Source organism: Callospermophilus lateralis, chromosome 11 (assembly GCF_048772815.1).
Source record: "Callospermophilus lateralis isolate mCalLat2 chromosome 11, mCalLat2.hap1, whole genome shotgun sequence".
Taxonomy (NCBI): Eukaryota; Metazoa; Chordata; class Mammalia; order Rodentia; family Sciuridae; genus Callospermophilus; species Callospermophilus lateralis.
The window spans coordinates 60470749-60487898 of NC_135315.1; the positions used below are offsets into that span (position 1 = coordinate 60470749).

The window sequence follows — 17150 nt, forward strand, 5'->3', positions numbered from 1 at the left end:
CAGTTTTATTACATGCTAATTTAAATATAAAATAAGAGTTCAACTGAACATTTGTATAAATGAAATATATCATTTTCTTAGATTGATGGGGCTTGGTATAGTAAAAATGTCTTTTCTTTCCAAATTAGTCCTGACATTTTATGAAATTCAGATTTCAGTGGAAGTGAAGAAGAGAAAGGGAAAAAAAATTGTAATTCTGCAGTCCATTTGGAAGAGAATATATCCAGTAAATTACATGAGAAAGTAGAATAAATAGAAAATTTCTTGTTAGATTTGAGATGTATAAAATTGCATTAAATGAGGGTTCTACTAGTGCCAAAATAAACATAGAACAGAATATAAAAAGTTCATGCACAAAATGAGGGTTATAAGAGAATTTAGTTTCTGACACAGTGGCATACTGGATGAAGGGTACATACCTGGTTAGTATTCCAAAAGAAAAAAAATACTTTGAATTCAACCACAACTGTAATTTAAAGTGGATATCCAAATGAGTAAAAATAAAATCAAACACAGATATTTATTTACTTAATATTAAGTTAAGAAAGCCCTCAGTCAGAAAACATAATGGAGGTAGACCAAAAGACACAGGAAAAAGATGGATAGATTTCAAATCATAGAAAATTGAAAACACCATGAACAAAAGAGAAATAAGAAATGAGAAACCAGAATAATGGGTAAATGACATTAATATAAAGGAAATATTTAAAATCTAGGGAAAAAAATCATGCCAATGGAAAATAATAGGTAAAATACTAAGCTGAACGAAACCAAAACATAACCAGGAAATAGCTCTTAAAAAGCATATTCTTCATAAATAATCTGGGAAAATGTTCATGCATTAAAAATAAGTATTAAATATTGAAAAAAGTTTCCCTTATCTTTACTGGTAGCAATCATGCAATATAACACAGTATTAATGAGTACACAAGAAAACACACATATACTGAAACAGAACTAAAATATTTAAAATAACATGGCAACATTAGAAGACAAAATTTTATAGAAAGTTACATGGCAATATGATTTAAGAGCCTTTAAAATAGGCATGCTTTTATTTCTACTTCAAGGAAATAAACATGTGAATGAAAATATAGGTTTCAAAAACAAGCTAAGTATTCAACAATATAGGATTCATTAAACACTTTATTGGCACTTAGTATATAGAATACTGCACAATCATTTGAAATGAGGTAGAAATGTATTTAATAGTAGGAGTGATGTTTTCTATTTATTCCTAAGGTCAAAAGCAATTTAGAATAAATATATAGATAATATCATTTTATTTAGTAAATAAATTATAAAGATCTACAATAGATCAAAGTTTGGATGGGTGTATTTTAAAATGCTACACCAGATGGATGGGTGAGTTATTTTATTATGGACAATTTTGTGCCCCTCTGAATTTTCTAATTTTTCCTCTAATGGACCTTTTTCACTTGTGTGATTTAAAAAAAAAAAAATGTTTAATTAAGTAAGAGAAAACTCATTTGGAAGGCAACTGTGTTCTCTCTGGTCTCATCCTAGAATTTGTGGTGTTTTGTTTTCCTGTGCTGAGAGGGGGATCCCTGTTTAGTCAGTCAGATGTGAGATGTGGGTGACATCTCCGCTGCGGTGGAACCTCTGAGCGCAAGTGGAGTGCTTTGTTTGAGAAGTTCATTTGCTGACAGCCCTCAGGCTTATTTGGAACCAAAAGCCCTATCTGTCTGCCTTGCTTTTCATTATAATGGCTTCTCTGAGTCCTGTTGGATTTTCTTCAGGCCCACCCTTAACATTTTCAAGTCCCTGGACAAAAGTGTAGATGAAGGCTCACATATCATATGTCTAAACATTTAAAAAGTCATAAATCAAGCTAATATACGATTAAACGAAATACGGTCTATTCTCCTATTTTGACAAATATTCCTTCATAACAACAAAATAGAAAAAAAAACCAGGCTTCAATCTATTGTTTCTTTTTTATGTCAGAAAGTTGGCAAAATACCAAAGATGACTCAATTTAATTATTATTGCTCATTTGGGTATTCCATTGATGGCCAGCAACGTTTGGATGAGTAATAAAATAAAGACATACACAAATCATGACCTATGATATACTTACACAGCACGATTTATTTTTCATCCCTCAATTTCAGCAAAATACTAATTATGTTACAATCATGATTTTTATATTAATTTTATTCTATTGACGGTAATGGTCTAAATCACGGGTGGAGAAATGTTTTCTGAAAAGGTTCAGGCAATAAATGTTATAGACTCTGCAGGCCATATGTTCTCTGTCACAACTACTCAATCCTGTTCAAAACTCCTTAGACAATACATAAGCAATTGGGTATGGCTTTGTTTCAATAAAATTTATGGAAATAGCTGATCACCAACACTACCTAATTCCAGAACATCTTCATGACCTCCTCCCTTCAGTCTCTGGCAACATCTAATCTGCTTTTTTTTTTTTTTTTTTTTCATTCTGGGCTCAATTATCTTGATGTTTCATATAAATGAAGTCATCCAATAATAGAAAAAAAATATCTAGGTTTAGCTTGTGGGTCATAGCTCATTGACCCTTGATCAAAAAGATTTTTTTTGAAGGGCAAGTGTATGAACTGGAATATATTCTGATTAAAATTTTAAATTAAAATAAATGTAAAACTTCAGAAATTTTGTTGCCAGGCACAGTAGTGCATGCCTGTAATCCCAGCAATTTGGGAGGCTGAGGCAGGAGGATCATGAGTTCAAAGCCAGCCTCAGCAAAAGTGAGGTGGTAAGCAATTCAGTGAGACCCTATTGCTAAATAAAATATAAAATAGGGCTGGGGAGGTGCTTCATTGGCCGAGTGCCCCTGAGTTTAATCCCTAGTACTGAAAGTAGATAAATAAATAAAGGAAATTTTGTTCATGTCTTCAAAAGTTGTGTTTTTTTTCAAAAATATTCCAAGTTAACTATCAAAATCCAAAGACTAAATACAAAGTATAATTAATCTGTATAAAATTTTGAAACACAAATATTTAAAATGGACTTTTTATGAATTTTTTTGAAAATTGTGATTCTTACTAATTATTTTTGTGAAATGAGAACTGTTCTTAGTTTCAGGTTTTGACATCCATCTAGCTGCCCATAGAAAGAATGAGTGTCATGCTTGACCTGTTTCACCAAGACCCAGCTATGTATGAATGTCCGGGTAGCCCCAAACATTTCACCATATGAAATGCCCTTCTGCCTCCATGTGCACATGTTGTGAGTACTGGGGTAATGGGTGGGTTCCTCCAGGACAATTAGCTAGAATAGGAGGTGAAGCAAAGAAGTGAACACTCATTCATACTAGGAAATGATACTTGAATACTGAGAAGTGGTTTCATGCTACCTGATGTAAAACACTTGGTAAGTTGCTAAATTTGTTTTTCTTCTTTTCACTTACCTTACTTACATCCTTGTGCATTCTGGAAGCATGGTTCCTCTTCAGTGTTAGTAGCAACAAAACCTGTGCACATTTTCAGCATTCAGAACTTTCGGTTTGAAGGTTACAAGGCAAGGTATTTGGAGAAGCATTTCCCTGGGGCCTGATCAGTATTAGCCACAAGATTGGTTGTTTAGGGCTGCAAGTTGCACGGTGCTAATGTTTGAGTGATGATTTCTGTAATGAATTTGTGCATGTGAGTATGTGATTTGTGGTTCTTTCTAAATTGTGGACTTAAACTAGAATCCCCCTTGTCTGTCTTTCTATGGCTAGGTGGCTTTACCCCTTTGTGTTGATGCAACTCATCGGTTACTTTCCTGAAGGTTGTCTTGCCTGTGTGCCTCATTTCAGAATGACTTTTTTATTCTGGAGATTTGTTTTTTTTTATCATAAGAGTGAAATTATTCCAGAAGTTCTGTTTGGATCTTAGACACAAAGTATATCATTTTTCTTGTTCAAGGAAGCTGAAATATTCACTAGAATGCTCACAGCAGATTTTAGAAAGAATAACCAGGTAGTCCAAGTCCCACACCACCCACAGCCCTACTAAAATCATGCCAATAAGATACTTTTTCCTATTTCAAAGTTAAAAGACCTTCTGACTTAGCACCTATTTTGTGTCTAGATCTTAATGAACAGAATAAAACAAACAGAAAAAAGGAAAAAAAAATAAAGAAAAAGAAATACCCATCATGGCCAAAATATAACAAAGATCCTTTTTAAAATTTCAGATTTATCTTTATCATGGTCCTCTCTTAGCTTCTCCACTGTCCTTTGATTGTTGATTTCCAAACAAGGAAAGCACGTTTTTTGCCCCCTTTATCTTCAGCTGCACATATGCAGAGACCTGATAATTCCAGGCTGATGAAAAGACTCTATTCTGAAGCAGCTGTCCCTAGTAGCACAAAAGCAGATAGCGCAGCTCTTGAACTAATCATTTATAAAACTCCTGTCAGGAGCCAAGATGAGCCTACGTGGGGAGGGTTTGCTGTGGCAAGAGAGAGTGCCTCCCCTTAGAATTCCATTTCCCTCTTCTAAGTTGTTGACCTTATATTGTGGTTAAAAGTACGAGATAAGTGTAAAAAAAACGGCTCTCCCTTAAAAGTGAGGACACACATTTAATATGACTTTTCTGGTTCAAAATATGACAGGGAATTTTACCTCCGTGGATGAATTAAATATTTTATATTTCAGGGACTTGAAACTTCAGGGTGGTGGAGCCCTGGGAACATTATATTTCCAGAATTAAGGCAGAATGACAACATGTAGATGGAACAGTGACCTAAGTGTCAGGAGACAGAATCTAAGGCCAGCTTCAAGTCCATTTGGCTACAGAAAGTAAAAGAGGCAGTTCTCAGATCTTTTCAAATCTGTGAAATTAAGGAGCTGAATTTTAGGGAATTTCTGAGACTCCTCCTAGTTCTAATGTTCATTGGAGCCTTTTAGGAAACAGCAGGCTTTGAACTTTCCTGTCTCTGGATGATTTCTCTCTCTCTCTCTCTCTCTCTCTCTCTCTCTCTCTCTCTCTCTCTCTCTCACACACACACACACACACACACCTTCTTGATTTCTTCTTCTCTTTCTGCTTGTAATGTCTTCATTTATCCCTCTCTTTATCCTCTTCCCATTTCTCTCTGTCTCTCTCTCTCTTACACACACGCTCTTCTAAGTGCTTGTTAATACCAGACTTTAGATTCTAGATCTAACTAGTACAGTTCTATTTCATTCCTGATATTTGTACTCATTTTTATAGCTGCATTAATAATAATTCCTAAGGGCCTATTTTTATTCTACATGATATATATATATATATTTTTTTTTTTTGTACTCAGACTTCCAACTTCCTCATTCTGGGGTTTTTAATTTTGCTCTTTTTGTTGTTCAGTTTGTTGTTTGCTTTTGAAGCAAGGACTGTATGCATACTAGGCAAGTTCATTACCCCTGAGCTACATCCCCAGCCCTCTGCTGTTCAGTTAAAATGAACTTGTAAATTTGTTTTTTTCCAAAGTTTACACAGGTGTTAAGTTTTTTAAATCTTTGCATATCCAAAAATGTTGTTTTGATATTACTTCCAATGAATGAAACTCAGCTGAGTATAAAGATCTTTTTCTCCTTTTAAGTTTTACTATCTTTGGGCACTCCCACTGAAGTTCAAGGTACACTCCCCAACCTCTTCATTTGTCAGTATCTGGGTTGTGGTTTCTTTGTTTCCATTTGTCTATGAGTGCTTATGAAATTCTTTAATCACAAACTCTGAAAAAAAAAAAAAAAGAATTCTAGTATTTTTCAAAATACCAGGAGCAGGACAGGGATAAGGCAAGATACACACCCAGATTTTAAAAATTTAAGAAAGCACTTTGCTTAGAAAATGCAAGTAAGTTGAAGAATAATCATTACTTTTTGCTCCAATACAACTAGTGTCTTAAGACAGACAGGCCCCCACTATGGGGAGGCATGACATGTATCTATGTTCTCCAAGGGGCTTCTTAGGCTCTGTAGACTAAAAGGAACACATTGGTTCCTAAGCACACTTGAAACAAAGTTTGGGACAGTACATACAATGTTATAAATGATAATTTAAATCTTAGGGATACATGAATTTTCCAATGAAGTAATCATAGAAGGGATGATGCTGGTGAACGCAATGAGCTTTTGAAGATATGGTTCTATTTATAAAATTTATCCCTCAATGAATGAGATAATGAGTGGACTCACTTGGGAAACTCCAAGGATCAACAAGAACGATTTTTTTCCTTGAACTGATCATCAAGGTAACTCTTACTCCTTCCCTCTCAAGATAGCTTTTTGACCTGAGCTGACCACAGATGTATTCATTCTCTGTCCTTTTTTTTTTTTTTTTGCAACCTCCCAATATTAGCAATCAAGAATTCTCAGCTTGTCTCTCCTCCTCTGGAGTTCAAGGAACGTTGTATTGCTTTTCTAAAATCGGCTCTGGTTTTGTGCATATCATATCTTAAATCCTGGTGAGAGTCAGAACCATTTTTTTTTTTCTCTTTTCGTTACTCGATCCTTCAGAGTTCTGGAAGGAATCTACTATCCGTAGCACTGCAAAGGGTCTAGGCTCTAAATCGGATGTTTAGCTTGATGACAGTTTGATTCTTGGACTTGCACATCCAGGCTGGCCAGTGTGGGAGCCGGTCAGAAACCTCAATCTTCCTCTCCTACAGAAGCCAACTCAAACATCATCTAATGGGAGTTTTCTTTCCAGCCTCACAAGTCACGTTTTGAGTGAGGTCTCACATAGCAACAGCAGGAAAAGAAATATGAATGTGAGTGGGGCTTGGCTCCAGGGACAGTGGGCTGACAGCCCTGTGTTTGCAACAGTTTCCTCCCCTCCCAGGCACATGCCATCAGGGACCCCCTGGATCTGCCTTCATGCAGTGGCCATGAAAAGAGCATGCTCTTTCTAGCATTTGCTGCTGTTGGAGGCTTACAAAAACAGACACAAGTTCTTGTTGAACTGTGCAGACTAAAAAAGAAAAAAAAAAAAAGTATGTGTACATGGGGCCCGATTTATTTATTCCTCAAGGTAAATTGCTTTTGCATTACAACTCGGGAGTTCCTCTGGCAGTACATTCTTCACAGACAGAAGACAGCTTTTGAAAAACATGTTATGTGTATTAGTTGCTTGTGAGATTCAGGGAAGGGTGATTTGCATTCTACAACAAATAGGGAAGCCATGTACTTAGTCCTCAAATGTGTTCTTTCAGAGTGTCAAAGTCGGTCGGTGACAAAGTCGGTGGGAGTCACGGTCATGTTGCCTGGCTTTTGGGGGAGATTGAAAGAACATGCACTTTAAGACTAAACAGACCTACATTTTCACTCTCTCTCTCTCTTATTCATGACCACTTACCTTTGGACAAGCCATTTTATCTCCCCGAGCCTAGGTCCTCATCTGTGAAATTAGGAAAATAATTCCAGTTTTTCACTGTGGCTGGGAGACTCAGGGAATATGACACCAGGTCTTTGGTCCACGGTAAAGGCTTACTAAATATGCGTTTGCTTTTGTCTTTATCACAGTCTTCCTAAAGCCTTTGAACTTGAATTCCTGGCTGCCTTGCATCTGTTATTTTTATTGTAGCCCAATCCATGAACTTCATCTTCCAGAGTGACATCTTATTTGATGTTCCAGGCATGGGGGAAGCATGATACAGACACAGGTCTCCTTTGTCACAAACTTGCCTTATTAGATATACTAAGACCACGAAGCTGATGGACTTCCTGGTTTTTCTCCTGCCCCCAAGCACGTGGGAAGTGCCGAGTTAGACTTCACTTGAACTAACCTCAGCGCTTTTTCTCTTGGCATCAATTATCTGAACTACATTCTTTCAGGCTTCATTGATTTTTGAAATCAATTCTGTCGATGTGGAATTGCCCTGCATAATTATTTATACAAATCTCTTGATTTGATTGGTGGAATTGCACTGGAGAACACAAAACTCTACAAAGCTGTGCAGAACTTTAAATTTGAGAAATTAACAATGGATTAAAGTCCCAAGCCCCATGTGGGATCTTAGAGGTGAACACTTCTAGAGACATTGAGGACAATAGCTTTGTTTTACTTATGAAGAAACTGAAAGTAACTTCTTCAATATTACAAGGTTTAGGTGGGGCACATTGGCACACCTGTAATCCCAGTGGCTGGGGAGGCTGAGGCAGGAGGATCAAGTGTTCAAAGCCAGTCTCAGCAATTTAGCAAGGCCACCTGCCTTCTTTTCCTGCTCCACTCTAACTTGAACCCTGCCTCAGATTTGATGCATCCCTGATGATAATTATACATCATTTCTTCAGTCTTATTTCATACAACTCCCCAGTCCAAACACGTAAATTCCTTCACCTCATTTTTATTGTGTTAAGAATTTTGGTCTTTCAGGATCTTCTCAGCTATGTTCTGGATAACTCAGATTCTCTTGGTCTCCATCTGTTGAATTTATTCCATCTGAACATTGTCTGTTTACTCTTTGTCTGAGCCCCTTTGACTGATGACTACCTCTTATCTGATGTAGCAGAAATAATGTTGTAGCAGCATTGGGAGGATCCCCATCACCTTCCATGTTCTGACTATGAGAAATTCAACATGCTCGGAGCTGCTCTGAATCTCAGCTTCCTCATCAGAAAAATTGGGGGATCATTATACTTACCTGATCTCTAGGACAGCTATGTAACTCCCCACCTTTTCATGAGCTCACTGAACACTTGAATATTGTCCCTTCTATGAAGTTGTTATTCAAGGTTCTTGTTCAATTTTTTTCTTGTGCTGTTTAGTTTTTCTGTGACTAAATTTCTATGACTAATTTATAGGATCCCTGCACACTATGGATGACTTTTATCAGAAAAATGTATTTTAAATAGTTTTACCCATTCTGAATTTTGCCTATTGGTCAGTTAGTAGTACCATTTGATAAAACAAAAGTCCTTATTTTTAATTTAGTCTAATTTGTCACTTTTATTATAGTCACTCCTTTAATAAAACTTAAAAATCTGCTTTTTTTCCAAAATCATCGTGTTATTCTAGATTCCCTTCCAAACATTTCATTGATTTATCATTCATATTTACATAGGCAAACAATATAAAATGATTTTTATGAATAGTAAGAGGCAGAGGTCAATCTTTATTCTTCCTTTGGAAGGACCCATCGACAAAACACTATTTATTAAAAAATGCAATAAGGGAAGAAATATTTATTTGTTTACTTATTTAGGAGGGGCTACTTACAGAAAGGTCCAATAGCAATTCTAGAGAGAGGGTAGAGAAAGGAGAAGACAACATGGGGGGTAGTGAGAATTTAGTGGAGATGGCCCAAATGGATTTCAAGAAGGGTGAAGCAATGGTGGGTTCTTTTTTAATACTTATTGCACATATTAGATAAATAACAAATATTTGTTGCATCTACTGAAGGCTCCTCTGGATGGTGCTCCTAATCATAGAAGTGTCATGGTGTGGCCAGCACTAATGTATTGGCTATTTTATCCAAAGGAAGGATGGGACTCTTAGACCGTCAGTGAGGCAGATCCATCCTATGAGCAGCATGTCAGAGGAAAAGCCTCATTTTAGTACTCCAACCTTAAACTACTGACTTGGTCTAGGGCTTGAATAGAAAAGAACGGTCTATTTAGCCTGTCTATCATAGTTCCTCCTTGGTCCTAACATTTCCCACACCAGAGATGGACAGCTGCACAAACAACTCGAGGCCCACAGAGATTACCCAGGGTGGTGGATCAGATCAAAAATGAAATCTGCAGCATAGCAGGGTGGCACGGCGTTTGCATCTGATGAATGTGTACGGGAGGAAATAGTATCCCCTTAGAAACTAAGCTCCTGTCTCTCACACCCTAATAAGCTAGTCTCTGTCCTTCCAAAGAAAGCGGCCAACTCATGGCCTTCAAACCAGACTGCTTCATTGTCTAAACATCAAATGGGCAGATGTGTGAATGCCCCAGGTCTATCTCTGACTTCCTCTGGACCCTTCTTATCTGTGCTGAATGGGGTTCTCCCTGCAGTGGGGAGATCACAGCATTGGACTTCACTTTCTTCAGAACAATGCTTGGTGTATTCTCTGTAGCCACGGTCACGCAGGCCTGGCTCTCTATTAAGATCCTGATTTCCTGGACATTTGGCTTGGTTTTTTTCGTGGAGAAGAATAAACGGAATTTAGTGACATTAAATTACTAGCTCGTGGTCACCCAAGAAGCAGTGGGAAGAGATAGGCCCCAGACCGCATTTTCTGATTTCAGATCAACTTCACAAAATGTCATGAATTATTTTATTTTTCTTTGGTCTAGGAAGAGGAAAGAAAAAAACCACAGCTTCCTCTAGTGCTTGTTCTCATGTTTAATTATCTGGAAGGCCAAATGACCCTTTGTGTAACTAAATCTTATAATGCCATTAAAGCCTTTTTCCTTTCTTGAGTTCTTCTTTGTTATTTAACAAAACTTTATATATATATATATATATATATATATATATATATATATATATATACATTTTATATACATTTAAAATATTTATATATAATATATATTAATATATATTTTATATTATATATTTATATATAACATAAAATTCACTATGCTAAATTTATTTTTAGGTTCAGTAGCATTAAATACGTGCACATTGTTACTCAGTCAATCTCTGAAACTTTTGGTCGTAACAAACTAAAAACTCTTGTACTCATTAAACAATTCCCCATTCCCAGCCCCTGGTTGCCATCATTCTTTCTGACTCCATAGTTTTGACTAGCTACCTCATATAAGTGGAACCAGGCAGTATTTGGTCTTTTGTGACTGGCTTATTTCTCTTAGTGTGATATCCTCAAGGTTCATCCATTTTGTAGCGTATGATAGAATTTCCTTTCTCTTTATGGATGACTAATATTTCATTTTGAATGGATTTACCACCTTCTGCCTACGATTCATCTGTTGGTGGACCCTTAGCCTGCTTTCCAATTGGGGCTATGGTGAATTCTCAGTGAGCCCTTTGGAGACAAAGAACAAATATATATATAACTCATCTTGTAATAATCCTTAATTTGCATGTGAAAGCTCTTCTTACGTTTGACTTCTTTAAGAAAATCAACTATTCCTTTCTAATTTCTTTTGGTAATTTTGTTCTCTACAATATTCTCCATCCCTATACCTATTATAGAATTCTCCATCCCCATACCTATTATAGAATTCTTCATAATTTAGAACTGAAGTTGGAATAATCTATACTATATAGTCTGGAAATAAAGTCCTCCTCAGGCCTCATCTTCCCACCTTTTAATTCTCACCTGCTTTACCTTCATGGAAACATCACGTGTCTTCTCTCACACCTTGTTCTCCCATAGCCTGTCTGGTATTTCTTCAAACCTCTCCTTCTACTGAAACAGACTCTTCATTGCCCATCCTGGGCCATGTGCTTACACAGAGTCAAGTCAAAACATGGGCCTTACTCAGATTTAAAAAAAAAAAAAAAAGGACAATTTCCAAGTTTTCCTAAACACCTGAAATGCAGTATTGCAATTTACACATGCATTTTGTCTTTTTGTGAAAGATGAGTACTTTGGGGGCATACTAAAATCCAAACTGCAATAAGGAAATGATCTAAAAATTGAAAAAAGGATATTACAATGTAAAGAATCCTGCAGTGTGGCCATTGAAAAAAAAGCAACTTTTCTTTACAATCTAAACTTTGTTTAGGATTTATTTAGACTATCACTTTATCCTTTTTGACAAAAGTAACCTGCAGGCAGCTTGTAGTTCAGCCCAAATCTCCCCCCACCCCATGCTAACCAGTTGGTTCTCCTTCTCCTGCAGATGAGAGTATATAGTTCATGTGTTTTCCTTTTAAAATTCTATTTTAGCTGCTTCCTCTTCAAACTCCTATTTGGGTTAGCTCTTTTCCCTATTCTATTAAAATAATTTAAAGTATGGCTTTTTTTTTCAGAGATCTTAGTATTTTTTTTGGGGGGGGGGCGGTGGGCAGCATAATCTATAGCTTCAATCTCTGAGAGTAGTGGTAAGTGTACTTCTCCCCCCCCACCCCCCAAGGGAAGCCATCCAGGAGATCCGGAGTGAAATCAGCTATCAGGACTTTAGATTTTGGCCAAGACTTGAAATAAAGTAGTCAAAATCAAAGATTATAGGAAAGAAGAAGGAATGCTGACTTATTATATTTTTTTTAATCAACAATTTTCTTTCTTATCACTTCATGTATTCGATGTTTGCTTTTTTTTATAGCCTGAAATTTTTCCATGCATTTGGACAAATTTCAGAGAATTTCAGCCATCTCTGCATGGCTAAAATTGCATTTTGTCTTTGTGTGAAAGACAAAATTGGATACTAAAATCCAAACTGCAATAAGAAAATAATCTAAAAATTTTAAAAAAAAAGGATATTACAATACAAAGAAGATTACTCTGACCAGCTTCTCAGTTCTAGGACCAGAGTCATACAATGGAATAGGCATGCATAGGTGACAAAGGACAATGTGTGTCCCCTCTCAAACTCCCTGTTCTTTGTTTAATATACCCAAACTTTAAGGTATATTTCATAGGTGGCTAGTTGAGGAACATCACAGTTATGTTAACAAAAGAAATTGCAAATTTATTTTGACCATAAAAAAAACAAGAGAAATCAAATATCTAATTATCTCTCTACCCTCTCCCCCAAAAGATAAAATTAACCTCATTGAAATTACTGAAGAAAATGAAAGTAGCAGAAAAACTGTGTCATTAAGAGGAAAGGATTATCAGTGACAGGTCATCATAAAAGTTGCAGGATTTGTGTCAGATAATCATACAGATGGAGTATTTACAAACCAAGTGATATGCTAACCTGTGTTGTCAACATAATCCAGTTGACATGGTGGGGCTATGGAAATGAAGGGATTGATAAATGAAAAAAGCTATAGTTTTTAATTTTTGAAGCATAGTTTTTAATTTTTGAAGCTGAATGTAAGGTACCTGTAATTCAGTTTACAATTTTCTCTACATTTATGTTTGACATTTTCTGCAATGGATGCTCAATAAAGGGTGTAAGCGGGACATAAGTGTGTAAGTAGGACAAAATTTGAGGCAGTTACAAAGCCAAACTCACAACACAATATATGTCCTTTCGTTGCAAATGCATAACAGACGCTGATTACAAAATTAATAAGATGATGAATCAACAGATTTAAAAATAAGCTCACCCCTGGATAATGCTTGCCTGAATCAAGAGGGAAATCAAAACTTTAAAATGTAATCACTAAATATTGACTTAGTTACCGTCATAACAAGAATGTAAGTCAAAGCTTTGGAGATTTTTGACCAAGACTGTACCTAAAGAGAAAAATATAGCCTGAAAATGCTTTTATTACTCAAAAAATAAATTGGAATCAATGAGGTAAGTATCCATAAAGTAAATTTGAAGAACCATAAAAAATATAACTTTAAAAACTAAAGAGAGACATTAGAAAAATAAAAATGAAAATCAGTGAATTAGAAAAGATAACTGAACCAAGAAGGTAGAAGAAAAGGAAAAAAATACAAAAACATGGTTGAGAATGGGGACATAACTCTAGCTACTTAGTGAATGACTTTTAGAAAAAATGATTTCCCAAATCAACAAAACACAAGGCAGAGCATTGCAAAAGGCTAATATGTATACAAGAAAGTGAGAAAATATTTAAAGATCATATTATCTTTGCTACTTTCATTCCCCAGAATAGGAATATGAAATAGCTTTGTAGATGACTGCCAAGAAATATTTATAGAAAATTATTTTGTTAAATTTTTGAAAGACACAGAAAAATATGGAATGGTTTCAACCCATTTTATATGTAGAATAATTTATAGTCTAACAATTTATTAAGCTATTAACAGAAGAAAAATGTTAGGAATATTTCATTAATGAATGTGGATGAAAACTTCAAAACAAAATAATGACAAGTCAAATCCAAAATGATATGCAACTAACAACACACATCAACAACAGAGTTTATTCCAGGAATAAATGTAAATGCAATATAAGGATATATATAAGTGGGATTCTTTTTATCAGTAGGTCAAAGGACAAAACACATTGAGTCATTGTAATAAATTTCCCAAATTCATCTTATCTAATACTGATTGGAGCAACATCTATTTCTTAGAAAACTTGGAATTAGACAATGCTTTAATGTTAGGAAAAAATACACAGCACATTTTTCAAATAAATAACGCTTTTAATGGAACCATACTTAAATTGGAAGAGCAAGTAGGTTTTCTCTCTCCTGCTCATGTTTTTTTTCCCTATATGCCCTGCAGCTCTGTTACTAGTACCAGAGTTAATCTGTACTTTCATTTGTATGACCTGATGCTCTTGCACTTTGGGGCTCTTATTTCATAAAATAGGGGTTACTTGAACAAAAGCACTGCCAAATGTGACAGTCAAGTTGTTAACTAAATTTGTTACCAAGTGACTAATGGATAGGAATGCAAACATCATGGCTACACTGGGCCAAGGAACAATTTATATCCTGGGCAAGTCAGAGTGGGACATGGTGAGATTTCATCATGGTACTCTGAATGGCATATGCTTTACAGTTTTTTAATTGCTTAGTTCTGGAATTTCCCATTTAATATTTTTGGACCACAGTCAAGGGCAGGTAACTGAAACCAAAGAAAGAAAAATGGTGGATAAGGGAGGACAACTCTGTTAACAGATACAATGTTAAATATCATGGCTTTGTCCATAGGAATACCCTGAGAGAAATTACTGGGTTGTTGTGTCAAGGGCAAGATGGACAGTTATCAGGAATAGAGTAAAATGTGGATAGGAAGAGCATGGATAGTAAATACCATCTCATAGCAGTGTAATTGGGTTTATTACTGCTCCATCCAGACTCTGGTGGGATTTCTATTCAAACATGACTAACTGGTAATATTATTCTTCAGGAATAATTAACAAGACAAAAATCATCATGATCATGTTAAATAGCAGAGTATTCTGATTCACCTAAAGAATTTGACCAAGGTTATTTTTCTCCCAGCATTGTAGATCCATAATAAAAAATGAAAACTTGGGCTGAGGCTGTGGCTCAGAGGTAGAGGGCTGCCTAGCATGCATGAGTCACTGGGTTCCATCCTCAGCACCACATAAAAATAAAATAAAGATATGTGTCCATCTATAACTAAAAAAAAAATAAATATTAAGATAAATAAAATAAAAACCTTAACAGAGTACTTATTCTGTACCTGGGGCATATTTCTAAGTTGTTGAGGTATATTTACTCAAGGAATCATCTCAACAACTGCATGAAAAAGGCGACATTATTCTCCACTCTCTGCATGCGGCACCTAGAGGTCAGAGTGATTAGGTGACTTCTCCACAGTTAGTAAATGGGAGGTGCAGTTGGAACCCAGGAAGTCTGGATCAGATTGCACGTGGAGCTGCCTGTCCTTGGAACCACCTCTGTACGTAAAGGTAAAGCTCTTCCGTCACTAACTTAGATACTTCTCTGCTTTCCTCAGGGACCTGATGCCCAGGACCCTGGACGGGCAGATCACCATGGAGAAGACGCCCAGCTACTTTGTCACGCGGGAGGCGCCCGCGCGCATCTCGGCCATGTCCAAGGACACCAAGCTCATCGTGGTGGTGCGCGACCCGGTGACCCGGGCCATCTCGGACTACACGCAGACGCTCTCCAAGCGGCCCGACATCCCCACCTTCGAGAGCTTGACGTTCAAAAACAGGAGCACGGGCCTCATCGACACGTCGTGGAGCGCCATCCAGATCGGCATCTACGCCAAGCACCTGGAGCACTGGCTGCGCCACTTCCCCATCGGCCAGATGCTCTTCGTGAGCGGCGAGCGGCTCATCAGCGACCCGGCCGGCGAGCTGGGCCGCGTGCAGGACTTCCTGGGCCTCAAGCGCATCATCACCGACAAGCACTTCTACTTCAACAAGACCAAGGGCTTCCCCTGCCTGAAGAAGGCCGAGGGCAGCAGCAAACCCCACTGCCTGGGCAAGACCAAGGGCAGGACCCACCCCGAGATCGCCCCGGAGGTGGTGCAGAGGCTGCGCGAGTTCTACCGGCCCTTCAACCTGAAGTTCTACCAGATGACCGGGCACGACTTCGGCTGGGATGGATAACAAAAATAATTTAAAAAGAAAAAAAGAAAGTATGGAAATATAATATATTTTTTTACCAATCGGTAGAGAAAAGGCAGTTTAATATTTGTGCTGACAATATTTGTTTCAGTATTTTTTTTTGCAATGTTCACTCCTCCGCCCCATCTTAATGTACAATCGACGTCATGCATTTGGATAAACGGAAAAGGAAACCTTCCTTCTCTCACATAAATACGTTCAATTTTATTTTATGTTCTACATACCCAATCATCAAGTATATGCATTTTAATTTCCATTAAAAAGAATTTTGAAGAAAATCATGAGGGTAATCCCACCCCCACCACCACCATCCCTTTTCTCTCTTTAATACAAGACCCTGATAAAATTAATATCCATCCTTGTGTTTTTCTCCCTTCTTCTTCTGCCACATTTTTTCCCCATAAGTCATTTATCATTTAATAATACTATATGTTTGCACATCACTTCAAGGTTTTTATAGTGCTTTCAGATACATGTTTTGATCCTTATAGAACTAAGTGGTTGGTATAAGAACATAGTACATGGAGATCATAATCTCAGATTTTACAGATAAGGGAAACTGAGTCTCAGGGAGGTTAAATGACGTAAGGCCAGATGATGAATCCTGGACAAAATCCCATCTTCCATTTGTTTTCTATTCTATGCCACTTTTTTCTAGGGAGAATGAGAACTAAACTTTCCAGTTTAGAAGTTAGTTTTAGGATGATCTGAAAAGGGACAGACAGAGATTTCTTATTGCTTTCTAAGTTCCAGGCTAGCCTTATGGCATCCAGTATCATTACATACTTGTACTCCAGAAAACCACTAAGACCTGGACACAACCTCTTTGGAGAGCCAGTCTTAGCTATTGGCTGATCAAAATACCTTGAGACACAAAAATTTAACTGACCAATACTTGACTTGAGTTTGCCAGAAATCACTGGATTCTTGTATTTTTGGCTATCCTTTTTTTTTTTTTTTAAAGAGAGACCTACTTCAATTAGAACCTACAAGTACCAATCTCACTTTTCCTTCTCTCTCTTTGAAGAAAGAAAATCTACCTTTCTTTGTAATATCTCAC

General features: G+C 36.8%; 1 pseudogene; it reads left to right on the plus strand.

Moving 5' to 3' along the window:
• The first annotated feature begins 15445 nt into the window (after positions 1-15445).
• On the plus strand, positions 15446-16072 carry LOC143410320 (heparan sulfate glucosamine 3-O-sulfotransferase 3A1 pseudogene; annotated as a pseudogene).
• The last annotated feature ends 1078 nt before the right edge of the window (positions 16073-17150 follow it).